General features: G+C 40.0%; 1 pseudogene; it reads right to left on the reverse strand.

Moving 5' to 3' along the window:
* Positions 1–7,035: 7,035 nt before the first annotated feature.
* Positions 7,036–9,712, reverse strand: LOC104453470 (annotated as a pseudogene).
* Between the last annotated feature and the right edge of the window lie 7,733 nt (positions 9,713–17,445).

Here is a 17,445-nt window from a genome sequence, read left to right on the forward strand (position 1 = left end):
GATGGATAGTTCTTTAAGTCTTGATATTTCTCTTATCTTTTCAAGATTAACATGTTTTCTATGGTTGCAGAATCGATACTATATAGATCCTAATCAATTTTTTATATAAGACATCATGTATTGCTTAAAAGTTGTTTTGCAGGTCAAAAGTTCTTAAATCTACAAGAAGTTTTGTCACCATAAAAAATGGAGAGATTGTTGGAGAAAATTCCTTTATTGTTTTGAAGTTGACAAAACATTTCCAAAGTCTAGTCCGAAGACTTTGTTAAAGTCCGAAGACCACCAAACTTTAGGTTCAAAGTCTGCCCACACTAACAAATTCCAGACTAAACGCTATTAAATAATGAAGACTTATCCAAATGCAAGATTATTTTAATTTCTTCAAGGATTCGATTTGTATGGCGTATGGATGACCTTCTAGTTGGATACAATACCTACATGATTGATTATCCTTATTGGAATCATTTTTTATATTCAAATCTTTTAGAAAGCAAGCAAACTTGGAAGGTTCTACTTATGGAAACCAAGATCCTAATTGTATGAGTGAACATGATTGACAAGCTTTCATCACAAATCATCAAACAACTCAAGATCCCTTTGATTGATTTTGTCCAACGGGTAGATTAGAAGAATTTCTTTGGAAAGTGCCAACAGTCAAGAAGGCATGAAGGAGTGTTTAAGGTGGACTCTCCTGTTGTTCAATAGTGTGCGTGAAAGAAAATTTTCAAAGTCTGAAACTTTCTAATTCCTTGTTATTTCATTCACTGAACTCCTTTATTATGTTCATAGTTTTATCTAGATGCTATAATAGGAATTTGTTCATAATTTGTCATTTTCTAAAAGCAAATTGTTTCTACTATTCGTTGCGAAAAATTGTCTTCACACCTATTCATCCCCTCTAGGTGTTCATACTAGCTCTTTCAATATCAAGATACAAAATTATTTTTCTAGCTATCCTAGCCTATAATTATATGTTATGTTCTTCTTCTTCTTCTTCTTCTTTTGGTAAATAAATATATACTGAGCTATAACCAAAATTGTACAAAGCAGATCTGCACAAAAAACTTACACTCATAAGACAACCTAGTCCACACGAGTGGAAGGGTGCCGAGAAAAAACTACAAGCTGTCCAGCAAGGGAAGCACAAGGCCAACAAGGCATCGAAGCCTAAACAACTGCTACAAAAGAACCAAAACAAGATCGGCCAAAACAACAGCAAATACACAGAGACGGAGGCAACTAGCAGCTAGAGAGCGTCCCCAAAAACGTATTCATGAGCAGAGAAGGAAAGGCAACCAGCAACCCAAGTACTGAAAAATCAGCCACACACCACCCTAGAGCAAAAGACTCGCCAACCCCAGTCGAAAATCAGGGCCCAAAGGACATCAAACAACCACCTCCTCTTACAGAGCAATGTCAGCCAACATAGGGAGAAGATAGATGAGTAATTCCTCAGCTGCGTTGCATCCTATTATGTTCTTTGTAATAACATAAGCAACAAAAACAAAAGAAATCATTTTTCTTCTTTGAAATCCACTCAACCATTAAAGGAGAAGTAAATATCAAAGCCAAGTTCATACAATTGACCCACATAGTCAGGCTTAAGGAGAATTTGGGAACCATCAAAGTGTTAGGTAATGACTATGTAGACATTTAAATGTTTGCTATGTGACTAATTGACATCTCTGACTTATCAGTTGTATGAAGATTAAGTGTTTGTGAAAGTAAATTGTCACGCCCCGAACCTTGAGCGCGCGCGCATCCCTCTACGGTCGATAACAATTTTGGGACTTCCCAGGACGAGTCACCGACCCTTTCATTTTAAGCACATGCAAAAACAAAACAAAAACCCTTGACAACAAACAGCATGTGATAAGAAAGCAAGGCAACATTTCACAAATGCACACTCTTATAAACGGCAAGGTTTAGGTACAAAATGAGTCTGATCAAAAGCCTACAAAAGACCGGCTCTAAAAAAGGAACTGTCCTATGACATACTAGTTGGACACATACGTTGATCCTTCAAACTCCACCTCCACAGACTCCGAGGCTTCGGTCTTCCATGCCCACCATTTAAGGACCTGAAAATGGTTATACAATAACCAGTGAAATAATGTCTCAGCAAGTCCACCCCCTAAACCCTTATTAGGAAGAAAATACACCCAAATGGCTACCTAAGCTTACTCATGAGACAGAGGACTTACCTTGGTCTTAGTTCATTCCTGTAAATCAATTCAATAAAAAATCATCAAATCACATCATCACATCAATCATGAATTCAAATCGAATCATCGATCAATTGACTCAGTCAATTATATGTCAACGAGACCATTCCTCGTTCATCTCAATTACTCAATCCCAACGCTGAATTACGGCTCAGCAAGCACGGCCTACACGGTTATCTCAAATACTCAATCCTAACGCTGAATTACGGCTCAGCGAGCATGGCCTACTAAAACTTTGGTGGTAATGCTAAATTACGGCTCAGCGAGCACAACCTAGATTAGGTGGCTTTCTTGACCTAACTCACAACAACATGTCCAACAACTCTCAATAGTCAACTTATCGCAACTATAAATCCTTACACGATTAATTACCTACGTTAACAATTTTTGAAATAAAAACCCACCATCACCAATCACACTCAAATTGCACAATCTAACAATCAATTGCATAAACTAATTACGCCACGACAATCAGTACGGAATTCCGGTCACCTACTGTCCCAGTTAATTCCTGGAAATAATAAATAATTAAATAAATTAAAAAATAATTAAATAAATTGCAATTAAATAAAGAAATAAATTGCAGTTAATTAAACTGAACTATTAAATTAACCAAACTATGCATGCACCAAATTAATCAAGTCAACATTTTGCAATAATACTAAACAACAAACATAGAGCAATCCCTCTTATGACCTCACACATAAGTTATCAGCATGCCCCAAGTCCACCACATCACTAAATACACCTTATTTAGTAAGCACAACATCAAGAACAACCACAAAACCATAACCGGTCTTAATTGGAAGAAACCGGGACATTCGCACGTCTCCAAGTTTAAATCCAGAAACCTAATCCAACGACTTTGGAAAAATTCCAAATTTTAATATATTGTAAGGGACACATAAACGTACATTTTTTTATGAAGACAACTTAATCCATATCCTTCTAGATTCGGCCCAATAAATCGCTCAATCCAGCACAAAAAACTGGTTCCGTTTCTAGAAAATATGTCTTCCGAAATCAGTTTGGTTTGAGGTCCAAAACATGTTAGTTTGATTTGAAATTTGAGTATGTTAAAATAAATGATGTGATAAACAACTTTTGTGAAAAAAAATTATTTTGAGATTCGAACCCTAAAAGTTTATAAAAACCCATAGAATCCTAAAATGTCACAAATTCCAACATAGTCTAAAACTCTATTTGTAAATGATGGAGCTGATATCTCCTTATTTTAAATCCCTAAAAATATTGAGAAAAATATATGTTGTAGCTGAAGATGTCTAAAACATTTCTTAAGAAGGAATTGACCTCAAATTCGCAACTCATTTCGATCCACAAAAATGACAAATGGCAAGGGTCTAGAGATCCGAACTACAGACAGTCCACTGGATTCAACTAAACCAACTTCAATGGTGCTAATCTCACTAATTAGATTAATACTAAACCATTCTAAGGTTAATCTAACAATTCTAGATTATCACTAATCCATTCTTAAGCTAATATAAACAACCCTTAAGCATAATTAACTTCATAAACAAGGTTTAGTGAGTAAACTCATAAGTTTTGCAATCCGATGAGTTCATAGCAACGGCAACAGCGAGGCAGGCGATAAACATCCAAGCGATGACACCAACCAAGGCTGGGAAGGGGCCGGAAATGGGACTTGAAGCTTCAAAGCTTCTGCTGGTTTAGTTTCTGCTCAAAACCGAAGAACTTGGAACCTACGACTGAAACAGCCAAGGAGGAACGGCGGAGGCTAGGCGGGTGGTTGCGGTGGCTTGGCTGGCTTCAACGATGGCTCACGGCTGCTGAATGACCAAGGACGGTGACTAGGGAGGTTTGGGATGCGGCTGAACTCACGAAACAGCAGTTGGCTCCCCGGAATGTGCGACGGCAAATGCGGGCCGGCTTCCACGGTGAGCGACGCTTGGACGGAAGAGAGTGAGCTTTGGCTGGCTGGCTTGCTGCTAGCTTCTCTATTTTTGCCGAGCTTCTCTTCTTCAACCACAATGGAGAAAGCCCCAAATTGAGGGAGAACGTCTGCTAAAGAGGGGGCTCCCCAAAGGCTCTCTAGCCTTCAAACACTTGTTCAACTGTCCTTGCTTTGCCCCCCACCATGACAGCCCATGACCTCAGCCATTCTCTCTCCTCAAATCTTCCTTAGCAAGATTTCAATGGGTCCAAAATGTTCTATACCCCATGGCATACGAATTTTGTGCAAATGTTCATCAATTCCATTCAATCATCTTCCAATTAAATCCAATTGAGCTCAAATCAAAGTCTATAATTTTATCCAAGGTGTCCTCACTTAAATCCACATTTTTCCATGCTAATAAATCCATCTTGGATGTCAAAAGTGCGCTCAAGAATGATCTTCCAACTTTCCTGATCCAATTCCGTCAATTCTTGATTTTTTGCCGAAAAACTTGGTTTGAAGAAAAATCTTCGAAAGATGAGTCGACGTTCCTAAAATGATTTGTGACATGACGGAACTTCCAATTTTCGAAATCGGGTTCAATTTCTCGATTAATTCCAATCTTGCGCGATTTTAGCGCGTCCTAATCTACCTGGTAGCTTTTAGGAACTTTTCGTGCAATTGACCCATGGTCAATTGTTTTCGAGCCACAAAGTGCATCTTCAACACATTGGCGACTCTCGGTTGTTGTATAAATCTCAAGATTTCAAATACGAACACAGGGTACTAAAATGACAGAGAAATCGGTCTAGTGCTGATCAACAACATTTGTGCGATCAGGTGGAATCACTCACACTTAATCATATGCCTTTGTCGAGTCGACTTATCTCTGGTCTCTAATCGGTCTATGCCATAGTGACCCTTGCAGATTAGTACGGTCGAACAAATGTTTCCTGTTTGAATTCTCAAGTCTATTGTGTTAAAATCCTTAACGGCTTCACCTAATAGACTAGTTATCTCGTGAGTGGCCAACTAAAAAAAGAGAGCTATAGGTGCGAAGATGAAATGCTCGACTCATTCAATTGAAAACAGAATTGGAAAATCAGGATGTCACCCAAATACTTCGATTTAAACAAATTGGTGTTCAAAATAATGTGATTGTAGCAGGCTGAATTAAAGAACCATGGACAAAAAATCCCTAGAATCACGAACAATGTAGAAAAGCTAGGGATTGAAGAGCTAGAGGTACTAGATTCTCGAATAATGGAGCAGAGATCCTCTAAAGATAAAGTAATAGATGAGCTATTAGGAGAACCCCTAATGAAAACAACAATGGTGGACAAGCATGCGAGTGGGTTTCTTTATCGAGACCGGTTGTTTGTCCTTATAGGCTGCCTAGGTTGTCGTTGATAGTCAGTGGATGCAAGATGACTAGTTCGATGACAATATGTGCAATATTTGCTATGCAATGAGGAAGAGGCAAGTGTGGCAAGTACAACATCTAAAGGAGTGGATAAGATGGGGCAGTGCACCTTCAAAGTATAAGCTGAGTCTCTTTAGTCAATAATTTTGATACAATTGTCTAAAGACGAGAAAATGGATCTCAATGTAAAAGTGAAGCTTGTGTAGATTCAAAATCATCATTGAGTGCCATAAGAAATCGCATAACACACATAGATCACGATATTTAGCGAACTTGCAAGCATCAGCATCAGCTTCTGATTGCGGCTTTTATAAAGCCAATTGATCCCAAGCAACATGCATGGAGGGAAAAAAATCGTTAACAGATTGACTAGTCTTCTGATGCATGCGATGCAAAATTCCTAATAGTTGATACTGATGAGCAATATTCAAGGTGGAGAAATGGCCAAGAGGCAGATCCACACTTCGTTTGCTATATTGAGGTGACCAAACTGTAGCTTGATGGAAAGAGCTGAAGTATTTTGAAATCATGTTAAAATCTAACTATTCTTGCTATTCCAATCCTCCAAACGTTCAATAAGTTTTTCCCCAATTTTTTTCATCAATCCTTTTTATTCTTTTTATACTTTCTTCGTCCGTAAATTACTGGAACGTCTGTCATTGTGATTTGCAGTCCACTACCTATACTTCCCTAATATTTTGGGGCTTGTTTTGTAAACAGTTTCAAATAGCTTCGCCATGAAGGACAGTTTTCGGGCATTTAGCTGGAACTTCTTCCTGATTTTGATCTTGCCCCTGCTCTCATTCCATCATATTCAGTGATGACATCTGTATCGAGGACTGTCACGCTTGATGCTTACTTGTATGTCTGTCGCCTTCAATGCACGCCGGTATGTCCGTAAGTTTTGCGCATGTCACAGAGATGCCAGGTGCCTGTTTTATCCTTTGGCGCTTCTGTACCATAGAATTGTAGCTTCCCTTGTTCCAAATGGAAAAAATTGATTCTTCTTTTTTGGGGTTCCATTCTTAGATGGCTAGAATTATTGTTTGCTAGTTTAGATGGCCTGGAGTTGTGCAATGTTGAAACTCTATTGCACCTTCAAGAATTCGATGTTGTCGCCAATGTGTCCAGACTTGCGATTTTTTTTCTTTATTCATTTTCTGCAATGGCAACGTATGCGATTTTCCTGTTCAATTTGAATCCCCATTCCAATTGTCCTCTGCGATGACTCAAGCACGTCTAACTAGGTTCCAGTGACTACTTGATTTCTTCCTGTGGCTCATACGAGAAGTGTTTGATTATTTCAGTTTCTCCTCTCCATCATATGTCTACACCTTTAATTCATGTTACTGTCATGGAAGGATTGTACAACTTAGCGATGAAAACTTGACTGAATCATTTCTCATTGTAGGAGTCGGTTTGAGGTCGTAGATCAATGGTTGAATCCTCAAATTTAGGGCAAGCTAGAATTTTGTGCTCCAAGAACAATCATAGATTATTTAGTGCAAAATATGACTCCACATCAGTGAGAGAGGGGGAAGAAAGTTTGCTGAACATGGAATACAAAGGGGAAAAATGATGATACACGCACATTTCATCTTCATGGAGAGACATAATCTGTTGGGCCATAAGGCTCAAACAGCTCAGCAAAGAATCCCTTCTTTCTCTTAGGGTTCCATCCCATGTCTCTGCACAGTTGATCATTGTACCAAATGTGAAGTGCACCAATGCATGATCTTCTGTAGTATGGACCTGAAGATCGCTTCATGTACTTTTCCCACTCTTCTATATCCTCCTCCATCTCCTTAATGGAAGGTAGCTTGAACGTACCTGCAAGAAGCTCGGCTAGCCACCGGCATCGTATCTCCGACGTGTACAAGTTTGCAACACTTTCTGAGAACCCGATCACTGCTAGTTGGGGAATTCGGGGATGAATGCATTCCCTGATCGGATGTGATCACATAATTGAGTCCGTGACGGTAACCATAGAGAAATAACACAGGCTACTCATCTTTTGGCTGAACTTTCCAAAGCAAAAAGTGCACATTTCATGCTTAAAAGTTTTCCAGCTATAATTTTTGCAAAGACATTCTCAGAAAAAAGTGTTGAGATGAACAATGAGAAACCAAAGACATTCCCGGGAAAGAAAAAAGGATGAATAAGTAGACAAAATTTTCTCTAAATGTGAAGACAAAAAGCATTCCCAAAACCAAATGCACCTAAATCTCCATGAGAACCCAGGACACAGGATCAGATTAGCTTATAGCAGGAGGGAATTCTAGGGCAATACCTGTATAGTGGAACTATTGAATTAGGAGATCCAGATAAGCAGTCCTGAAACAGTTGTGACTCAAAACAAATCTAGGAGCTTCTTTTCGCCCCTAAACCCAGTCGCGAGGATGACCAAGTCTGAATTCAGAGGCTCGACCTCTCCATCTATTGAAATCCGTTCTTGCAGAATCCGAATGCTGGGGCCTTCTTCAAGATTATGCTTCCTCTTCCACCCTGTCGTAGAACTTTTCAGGTACAGTCGAGATCAAGCAGGAGCTGAGTTCTCGAAGGAAACTGTGTTTTGGTACCATCCCGAATTTCTTCAACTGAAGCTTTCGCTTTATGTGGCTTTCAACAAACTTGGAAATCACCCATCTCTGTCATTGAAGTGGATTGCATTACATGAACAGCATGTAACAGCTAATGAATTTAATCATATGACGCACTTAATCTGAATAATTTCGAATTCAAATTTATTACTCCATGTGAATAATTCTGAATCCAAGTTTCTGTGACCAAAATTACTGGCTCGATATTACTAAATGGTGAAAGATATTCCTCTTGCAGCTCTAGTTAAGAAGGCGCCTATATCACTGTAGGCGAACAAATCGACATTTGTTTGGAAAGAACAATCACTGTGAGGAGAAGTTGCAAGAGATTTATCTCGTCGCGTACCAGGGGTGATAAAAGCGTGGCCAAGAGGCTCAACAACAAGCCCTCTCTGGGCTTATGCACGAGGAGCTCCGAGAAGCGGGAGAAGTAGAGAAGTGCGAGAGGCACGCCCCATGGTAGATAATCCGGCAGGTTCCAGTGTTCCGTTTTGTACAACACCGTACAAGGTCGCTCCACTCCTGCAGGGAAAAAAATTCAACCAAAAGGAAGTTGCCACAAATCCACCCTTGTCAAAATGCCGAGCTGGAGGAGCGGCTTGCACACGGTGAAGAAAATGTAATGCGGCCACGACTAGGCTTCAGTTTAAGGAACGTTGGGATTCAGGAGTTTCGCATTTACCATTAACAGCTGAGCACTCCATGGCAATGTCCAATGCGGATTTCTGCAGACCGACGACCACCACTCTCTTGCCACTGACGAACTCCTTCGCAGCTTGGTAGTCCATAGCTGCATAGTCCATGGAGTGGATCACCTTGCTATGGAACGCTTCCGGGCCTCTGTTCGGTGGAAACTCCGGTATGTTCGGAATGCCACTGAATCGACCGGCACAAAGAATCACAAAGTCCACTTCATACGTCTGTTATTGTCATTAGATGGTAAGGTATAGAAACTAAGAAATTGCTACCGAGCAATCATTAACACAAAATGGAAATGCAAATTATTACGGATTGCCGGTCTAAATAAGTATTGGCATGAGACAGTAACATGAAACTGAAGAGCAACCCCCAAATTATGCAATAACAGGAAGCATACGTCTACCTCAGTTTCAAGGCTCAGACAATCCTGCACTCTGATCTTCCACTTCCCACCCGAGCTGAATGGCCTGCCGTCACCGCCCCACAGGCTCCATGACTGCATCGCCTCAACAGGTGGCCCCTCGTACCCGATGCTAAGAACCCTGGTGCCGAACTTGATGTGCTTAAGCAGGTCAAAGTGGCGGGCGTACGACTCAATGTACCCGAGCACTTGATGTGCATCGGGGAAATCCTCGGCTACCGAGTCTGGCCATGGGAAGTCCGAGAACTGGTAGGCTGGTTTTGGGGTCTGGATCTTCGTGGTCTCCACGGTCTTTGTCCAGACCCCTCCGATGCCGGCTTTGGACTCGAAGACGATGGGGTGGAGGCCCTTTGAGAGGGTGTTTTTGCAGGCTAGGAGGCCGCTGATCCCAGCACCAACTATGGCTATCTTTTTCGTCTCCATCTCACTTTGCTCAAGTGGCTTTTCCTGTTCTGGAGAGAACTATATGTGTATATATATATAGTTCTCTTTGAAACAGTTCTTCCCCCTTCCCCTTTCTTTCTCTCTCTCTTTCTTTTATAATTCTCTTGAACAGTTCTTCCCCCTTCCCTTTTTTTTTCTCTCTTTCTTTTCTCCCCATTTTCCTCCGCATGTCACCCTGCCGCCCCCCACTTTTTCTTTTCGTCTCTCTCTCTCTCTTTCCCCCTTCTTCTTCTTCTTCTTCTTTCGTCTTGCTGGCTGCTGCTTCACCCAAGACACAAAATCTCCTCACAGAAACTGCCATCCCTCCAAAATCCCTTCACAGAAACCGCCATCCCCCAAAGCCCCTCTTCCTCCCCGGTTTCTCCCCTCGTTTCTTTCCCCCATCACTCACCATTGTTGTCATTTCCTTAAAAATTAAAATAATCCTCTCAACCATCCCTTCGCACCAGATTCCCCATTTTAATTTTTTTTTTCATCTACTCTTCTTGTTAAAATTAAAACCCTCCTCTTCCTCCTCCTCGCCTGTTTCTCTTCATCTTGATCTCTGCTCTCTCTCGGTCACCTCGTCGCAATTGCTTGCCCCCGCGCCTACGGCCCTCCCTCCTTCGCAGCCACAGCCGCAGCCGCAGCCTTCTTTAATAATTTTCTCACCTTCGCACTTGCAGACCCGCCTTTGAAGCCACCATGCTTCTCACAATTTCTGGACACACGAGTGAAAACGTGTCAGAAAAAATTGACTACGTGTCGGATTTTTCGACACGCGTTGACCGCTTGTCCAAACGTATTCAAGTGTATCAGACACATGTCGGAATATCCGACACGACACAGAAGCTCATAGAACGTGTCCGTGCATCATAGCCCATCTGTCGATTTCTCTTGAAACAGTTCTTCGGGAAAATATGATTTTACGTGTTTCACTTGCCTTTACCAATGCTCGGTCCAGCATTAGCATAGCTTGGGGAACATTATGTGCCTAAATTCAACGCATATTGGCAACCATCGTTTTTGAACCGACCTCTTGACTAGCATCACTTTTTTACCTTTAGAAAATCATCTTGAAACTGTAGAGTACATGGCAAGCTGTCTATTTCTTAATCAATATAGTGTTTACCCGGATTGACTTGAGGACAAAATTAGACTTTCGAATGTATTGCCTAATAATCCACGACAGTTTTATTTAAATATTTTAATAAAAACAGTTTATTTGATTTGGAGAAAAATTCATGTAAAAGATTATGCTTTGCGGGAAACCATTTTCTAGAAAAAAAAAGTGTTTTTTTCTAACTTTATACCCGCATATTTTCTTAATTATAAATGATAACCCATGTGGATTAAGAGGACTGCGTTTTTTATTTTAACGTGCCGATGCGAACACGCTCAACACCCCCAAGCTTCCCTATATATATATATATGCTGGAGAAACCGCTTTTGTCTTCTATAAAAGGAGGGAATGCCTTTTCAAGGTTTAAATTTAACCAGGATGAAGCCTTTTAAGGACTTACTTAGGTCCAATATATCATGGATGAGTACTTGCAAGTTATACGTCTTATGTCAATTTGGTAAAACCCATGTTTACTTTGCTTTTATAATTTACTCAAATAATACTGTTTACGGAGTATTTCCTTTGCTGTGAGAAAAAATTGACTCCGTAAAGTGAAACCTTGAGCTCAAACTCTTTAACTAGAGAGAGACAATATATTTATAATGTGCAATTGAACTCAATAATCAAGTGATATAAGATCATACTTTAACACCTCATTTGAAGTGCAAATCAAACTAAAGTCGTATACAAGAAGGCACATGGAATTGAACAAAGGGGAGTCACAAATGCCCAAAAACCCGAGATATAAAGGACTTGAAAGCCCGACTCTAATACTATGTTAAAAATTTCAACTAAAAGGTTAATATATCATACAACAAGATAACATGTTATAAGAGACAAAAGGAATTTCCTAGATATGCCAAGTGGTGACGTACTTTAACTGAGCTGTCTCTACGTATCTTTCGTCTTTTTATATTTCAAGGTAAACTTCTTCTCTTTCCAGGTGATCTTCTATGCACAAACAAGAACCAGAAAAGAACGAAAAGAGAAAAGAGGAAAGCGCCCATCGACGTCACCACTAGTGGCATCGCCGCCGGTCAAAGCTTATCAATGGAAGAATTTATCATTGCAAAGCTTGTGGCATCCAAAAATCTCGTGACAACCTCTGGAGCACCATGAACCATGATTAGGTAATTGAAGTGCCATTTGATTTTGTATTAGCCATTGAATTAATGAATTTCAATTAATTTAAGGCCAAGGATTTTATTTAGGTGCAAATTGATATAGAAATCTTATTCTTGGTGGTGCACTTTATAAGTAGAATTTTATTGATTTAAATTACAAAGTCTTGTGGATTTATAAGTTGAAATTAGGTGTTTGTTTAAATAAAGATTAAAGGGGATAGGAATAGGAGAGGGTGGGCTGATCTTTAGGCCCAAAGACCGTCCAACCAGCCCACACCAGCCCCCTATTCATTCGGCCCATGAAGGCCTAAGACCGGCCCAGCCTTGAAGCCCATCAACTTTGCATGTGAGCTGCCAAGTGGCATGGAGGAGGAGCCAAGTGTGGCTGCCCCCATTGGCTTCCTTGGGCAGCTTCATGCAATCAAATGATTGCAAATGATTGTAGGGAAGAAAGCTAAAGGGAGAGAGGCAGATGGGTGGAGAGAGAGAGAGAGAGAGAGAGAGAGAGAGAGAGAGAGAGAGAGAGAGAGAGTATTGTCCGAGAGAGAAAGGGAACCAAGAGAGAGGAAGAGAGAAAGAGAGGAAGCGGGCGTGCGAGAGGAAGAAGAAGACCGTCCGTTCGCCACTTTGCCACTGTTTTTGTTGCTGTTTGTGCTTGAGTTTAAGGCAAGTGAAGTCCTAAACCTACTCCTTGCATTGTTGTGTGTATGTGTAGTAGATGGTAAGTCTTGGTTGTGGTATATAGGATGAGATTTCGGAGCTTTGAAGAGGGATTCGTTGGTCATGCATGCTGTTTCTGGAAAGACCAGTTCGACCGTCCGTGAGTTTGTGTGTTGCATGTGACTTTTTAGTTGGAATATTGTTTTGATCTCCCCATGAAAGTTGTAGATAACACCTTGAAGAACAACATACTAAAATTTGAGGCAAAACGAACAAGTATTGGTTGGTGAAATGATTTTTCTTTGGAGGACTTAGATCTGGAATTCGTTGTGATGACCTTTAGAGATTTCTTGGTCTGTAAAGTAACTTTCTTGTGAAAATATCACTTTGACTTCTTAATGAAATTTGTGTTATACTTCTTGAGGTAGAACATATCAAAATTTTAGAGAAAATGAACAAATATAGGGCGGTGAAATCGTTGTCTTTTGAAGAAACTGGATCTGGGAAAAACGTTACTTCGACCCAGCATGATTCCGTGATTTTTATAAAATTATACAGTTAAAATTTGTTCGTGTGTCCTTAACTAAAGTTGTAGATAATATACTGAGGAACAACATACTAAAAATTTAGAAGAAATGAAGATATGTAAGTCGATGAAATGAGTTTCTTTTGAAAGATGATAATCTGGAAAAGATAACACCGAGAACAGGGGAAATAAATCATCTATATCTATTAATCTAGAATGATTTGGGTTTCTATTTCTCATGAGATATTTACCTCTACGACTTTTCTATAACATGTCAAAATTTCAGAATTTTTGGAGTTCATTTGGGTATTTAATTTAAATTACTCCTGAAACTGTGCAAGCTGAAATATTGAAGTTTTGAATTCTGTGATGCATGGACCATACTGTTTTGTGTGAGATTCTTTTGGCATGGAGTTATTCATGAGATATCTGCCTTTAGGTCTCGTCTATAATGTGTCAAGTTTTCAGAATTTATTAATGTCATTTACTAATTTTTCTGGAGTTTTAATTAGAGGAATGCATTCTGATTTATCCGAAACATTGATGTGTTTTGAAAAATGAATGAAATTATCCATGTGATGTAATACCTTGAGTGGTTGATCTTGCTGCATATGTGATGACATATGACATGTTATATGGCATGAAAAGTTGGTTGAGATCTTTGATATTATTGCATCGAATATCATGTTGAAAATTGAGATACATGTGTGTGGATATAACTTGAGGAAATAACGAGACTATTGGAGGTGTGAGCCGATAATGCCTCGGGAGTTTCGAGATGCCTGGAATGGGGGGTGCCGGATGCCGGGAGTGTGGGGGTTCTGGATGTCCTCAGGAGTTTCGAGATGCTCGGAGAGTGGGAGTGTCGGAAGCCTCGGAGGTGTGTGCCGGGGGATACCTCGTGATGCTAGTTGGGATACGAGATGCCCGGAGTGTGGGGGTGCCGGATGCTCGGAGGTGTGTGCCAGAGGTTCCTCGTGATGCCAAGTTGGATACAAGCGATAAATTGTGGGATGAAAACACTGGTCCCTAGAATGATAAAAATTGAGACTGTATCATATGGCATGGATATATGCATGAATGCTTGATGATGAGTGCATGGTGATATATGCACATATGGCATGGAAATATGCATGAATGCTTGATGATGAGTGCATGGTGGTATATGCACATATGGCATGGATATATGCATGAATGCTTGATAATGAGTGCATGGTGGTATATGCACATATGGCATGGTGATATATGCATGATTGTAAGGTAAGGTATGCTTGAATGCATGAATGATATGTGTTTTATTCTTGATTGTTCTGTTTGACGCATTGAGTAGTGTGGTGGATCTTTACTGCTGAGTGGTTATACTCACCCTTTTGGAAATTAACATTTCATATTAGAAAGATGCCTTTGCTACCAGTTGCACGCGGTACTTACTATGGCATGCCTACTGATGTGGATGTGGAGTGTACTGAGCATGTCTATGTCGGTGCTCCTGGTTTAGTTTTTGTTTGAGTCTAAGTACTGGTGATGTACAATGTGGGTCGAGCTGATGGCCCGGTCATCCAAGAGTTTTTATCTATTCATGTCCGACATGACGGAGTTATGTTAGGGATGTTACCGCCGCCGCCACCCGATGCACCGGATTGGGTATGATGGCGCGTATAGCTGATGAGAGCTGACACTTTTTGGAGATAGCCGACGCTCGTTGATGGAGGGTGCTACATGTTCGATGTAGAATCGAGTCCTTTTTGGGGTGGTAGCCAAGTATAGTTAAAACCTTGGCCTTTTTGTTGTATCGACCTTGATGTCCATCATGAAAATATAAATAAGAGTGAATTGACATTATCTTTTCTTATGGTGCGTAGTTGGTGTGTATTGCATTATGGTTATTGGAGGGAGAGGTGGTGAGACTTGTTTATGCTTCCGCTAATAAGTTGTGCTGGGACCGGTTTCAAAAAAAATAAAATAATCCCTGGTCAAAAGGGTATCGATCGGTGAAGTTATATGAGATCGAGTAATTAGGAAAGATCACCTGTGGCGACCTCAGGCGGAATCGGGGGTGCCACAGAGCTTGATCCCGTACCGACGTGGGCTCATATGGAAAGAGCAAGATAATGTTTTCTTTTTCATATTTCCATTTGACTTTTGTGTTCCCAACAAAATCTGACCGACCCATTTCCGAAGATGAGATCCAAATGCTGCTACAGTTTTGAGAACAAGTAAAAGAGAGAGTAGGCTAAAAGGAAGGCAAATATCTATATGTTCATGCACCCAGCAGCATTCTTGCTGAAAACCCTTCTGTGACTCGTGAAGCGAAGCCGTCGAGATGCGCGAGAAGACCAGTCCTCACCACCCGACTATGAAAACTCTATTAATACGTGACTATCGAGGCGTACTTGGTAAAACATAAATTAAGACCAAGAAGGAAGAAAAGAGGAAGTGAAGAACGAGACGATGAAGATGTATTTTTGAGGTAAATTCTAATCTTCTTCTTTTCATCCTTGTACATGTATAAATTTATAATATAAAAGATAAGAATAGCAGAAAGGATAAACAAGATTACCATACGATTATAATTTCCTACTTTATCTCCAAGCATCTTTGATTATATCAATTAAGATCAAGGTCAAGGATAAAATCATATCTATCTCCAATACTCCCTCTTAAGTTGGTGCATAGATATCTTGGATGCCCAACTTGTCAAGTGAGCTGTAAAAAATCTTATTTGATATAGCCTTCATTAGTATATCTGCTAGTTGATCTTCTGATTTTACATACAAAAATCAAAGAACCTTGGTATCTGAGTTCTGCTTAATGAACAGGATTATGAGATATACCTCAATGTGTTTTTTACGATCATGCTGAATAGGATTATGAGATATACTGATGATGGTTGTGTAGAACAACCTCATCTCGAAGATAGGAGCATAACCAAGTTCCATCATTAATCTCTTAGGCCATAGAAGTCCGACGTTCCTAAAATGATTTGTGACATGACAAAACTTCCAATTTCTAAGATCGGATTCAATTTCTCGGTTAATTTCAATCTGACGCGATTTTAGCGCATCCTAATCTACCGAATAGCTTTTAGGAACTTTTTGTGCAATGGACCTATGGTCGATTGTTTTCGAGCCACAAAGTGCATTTTCGACACATTGTGCGATCATGTGGAATCACTCACACTTAATCATATGCCTTAGTCGAGTCGACTTATCTCCGGTCTCTAATCGGTCTGTGCCGTAGTGACCCTTACAGATTAGTACGGTCAAACAGTCATTTCATGTTTGAATTCTCAAGTCTATTGCGTTAAAATCCCTTAACGGCTTCACCTGATAGACTAGTTATCTCGTAAGTGGCCAACTTAGAAAAGAGAGCTATATGTGCGAAGATGAAATGCCCGACTCATTCAATTGAAAACAGAATTGGAAAATCATGATGTCACACAAATACTTTGATTTAAACAAATTGGTGTTCAAAATAATGTGATTGTAGCAGGCTGAATTAAAGAACCATCGATAAAAAATCCCTAGAATCACAAACAATATAGAAAAGCTAGGGATTGAAGAGCTAGAAGTACTAGATTCTCGAAGGATGGAGTAGAGATCCTCTAAAGATAAAGTAATAGATGAGCTGTTAGGAGAACCCCTAATTGAAACAACAATGGTAGACAAGCATGCAAGTGGGCCTCTTTATCAAGACTGGTTGTTTGTCCTTATAGGTTGCCTAGGTTGTCGCTGATAGTCAATGGATGCAAGATGACTAGTTCGATGACAATATGCGCAATATTTGCTATGCAATGAGGAAGAGGCAAGTGTGGCAAGTACAACGTCTAAAGGAGTAGATAAGATGGGGCAGTGCACCTTCAAAGTATAAGCCGAGTCTCTTTAGTCAATAATTTTGATACAATTGTCTAAAGACGAGAAAACAGATCTCGATGTAAAAGTGAAGTTTGTGTAGATTCAAAATCATCATTGAGTGCCATAAGAAATTGCATAACATGCATAGATCATGATATTTAGCAAACTTGCAAGCATCAGCATAAACTTCCGATTGCGGCTTTTATAAAGCCAATTGATCCCAAGCAACATGCATGGAGGGAAAAAAATCGTTAACAGATTGACTAGTCTTCTGATGCATGCAATGCAAAATTCCTAATAATTGATACTGATGAGCAATATTCAAGGTGGAGAAATGGCCAAGAGGCAATCCACACTTCGTTTGCTATATTGAGGTGACCAAACTGTAGCTTGATGGAAGGAGCTGAAGTATTTTGAAATCATGTTAAAATCTAACTATTCTTGCTATT

This window comes from Eucalyptus grandis, chromosome 7, assembly GCF_016545825.1.
Source record: "Eucalyptus grandis isolate ANBG69807.140 chromosome 7, ASM1654582v1, whole genome shotgun sequence".
NCBI lineage: Eukaryota > Viridiplantae > Streptophyta > Magnoliopsida > Myrtales > Myrtaceae > Eucalyptus > Eucalyptus grandis.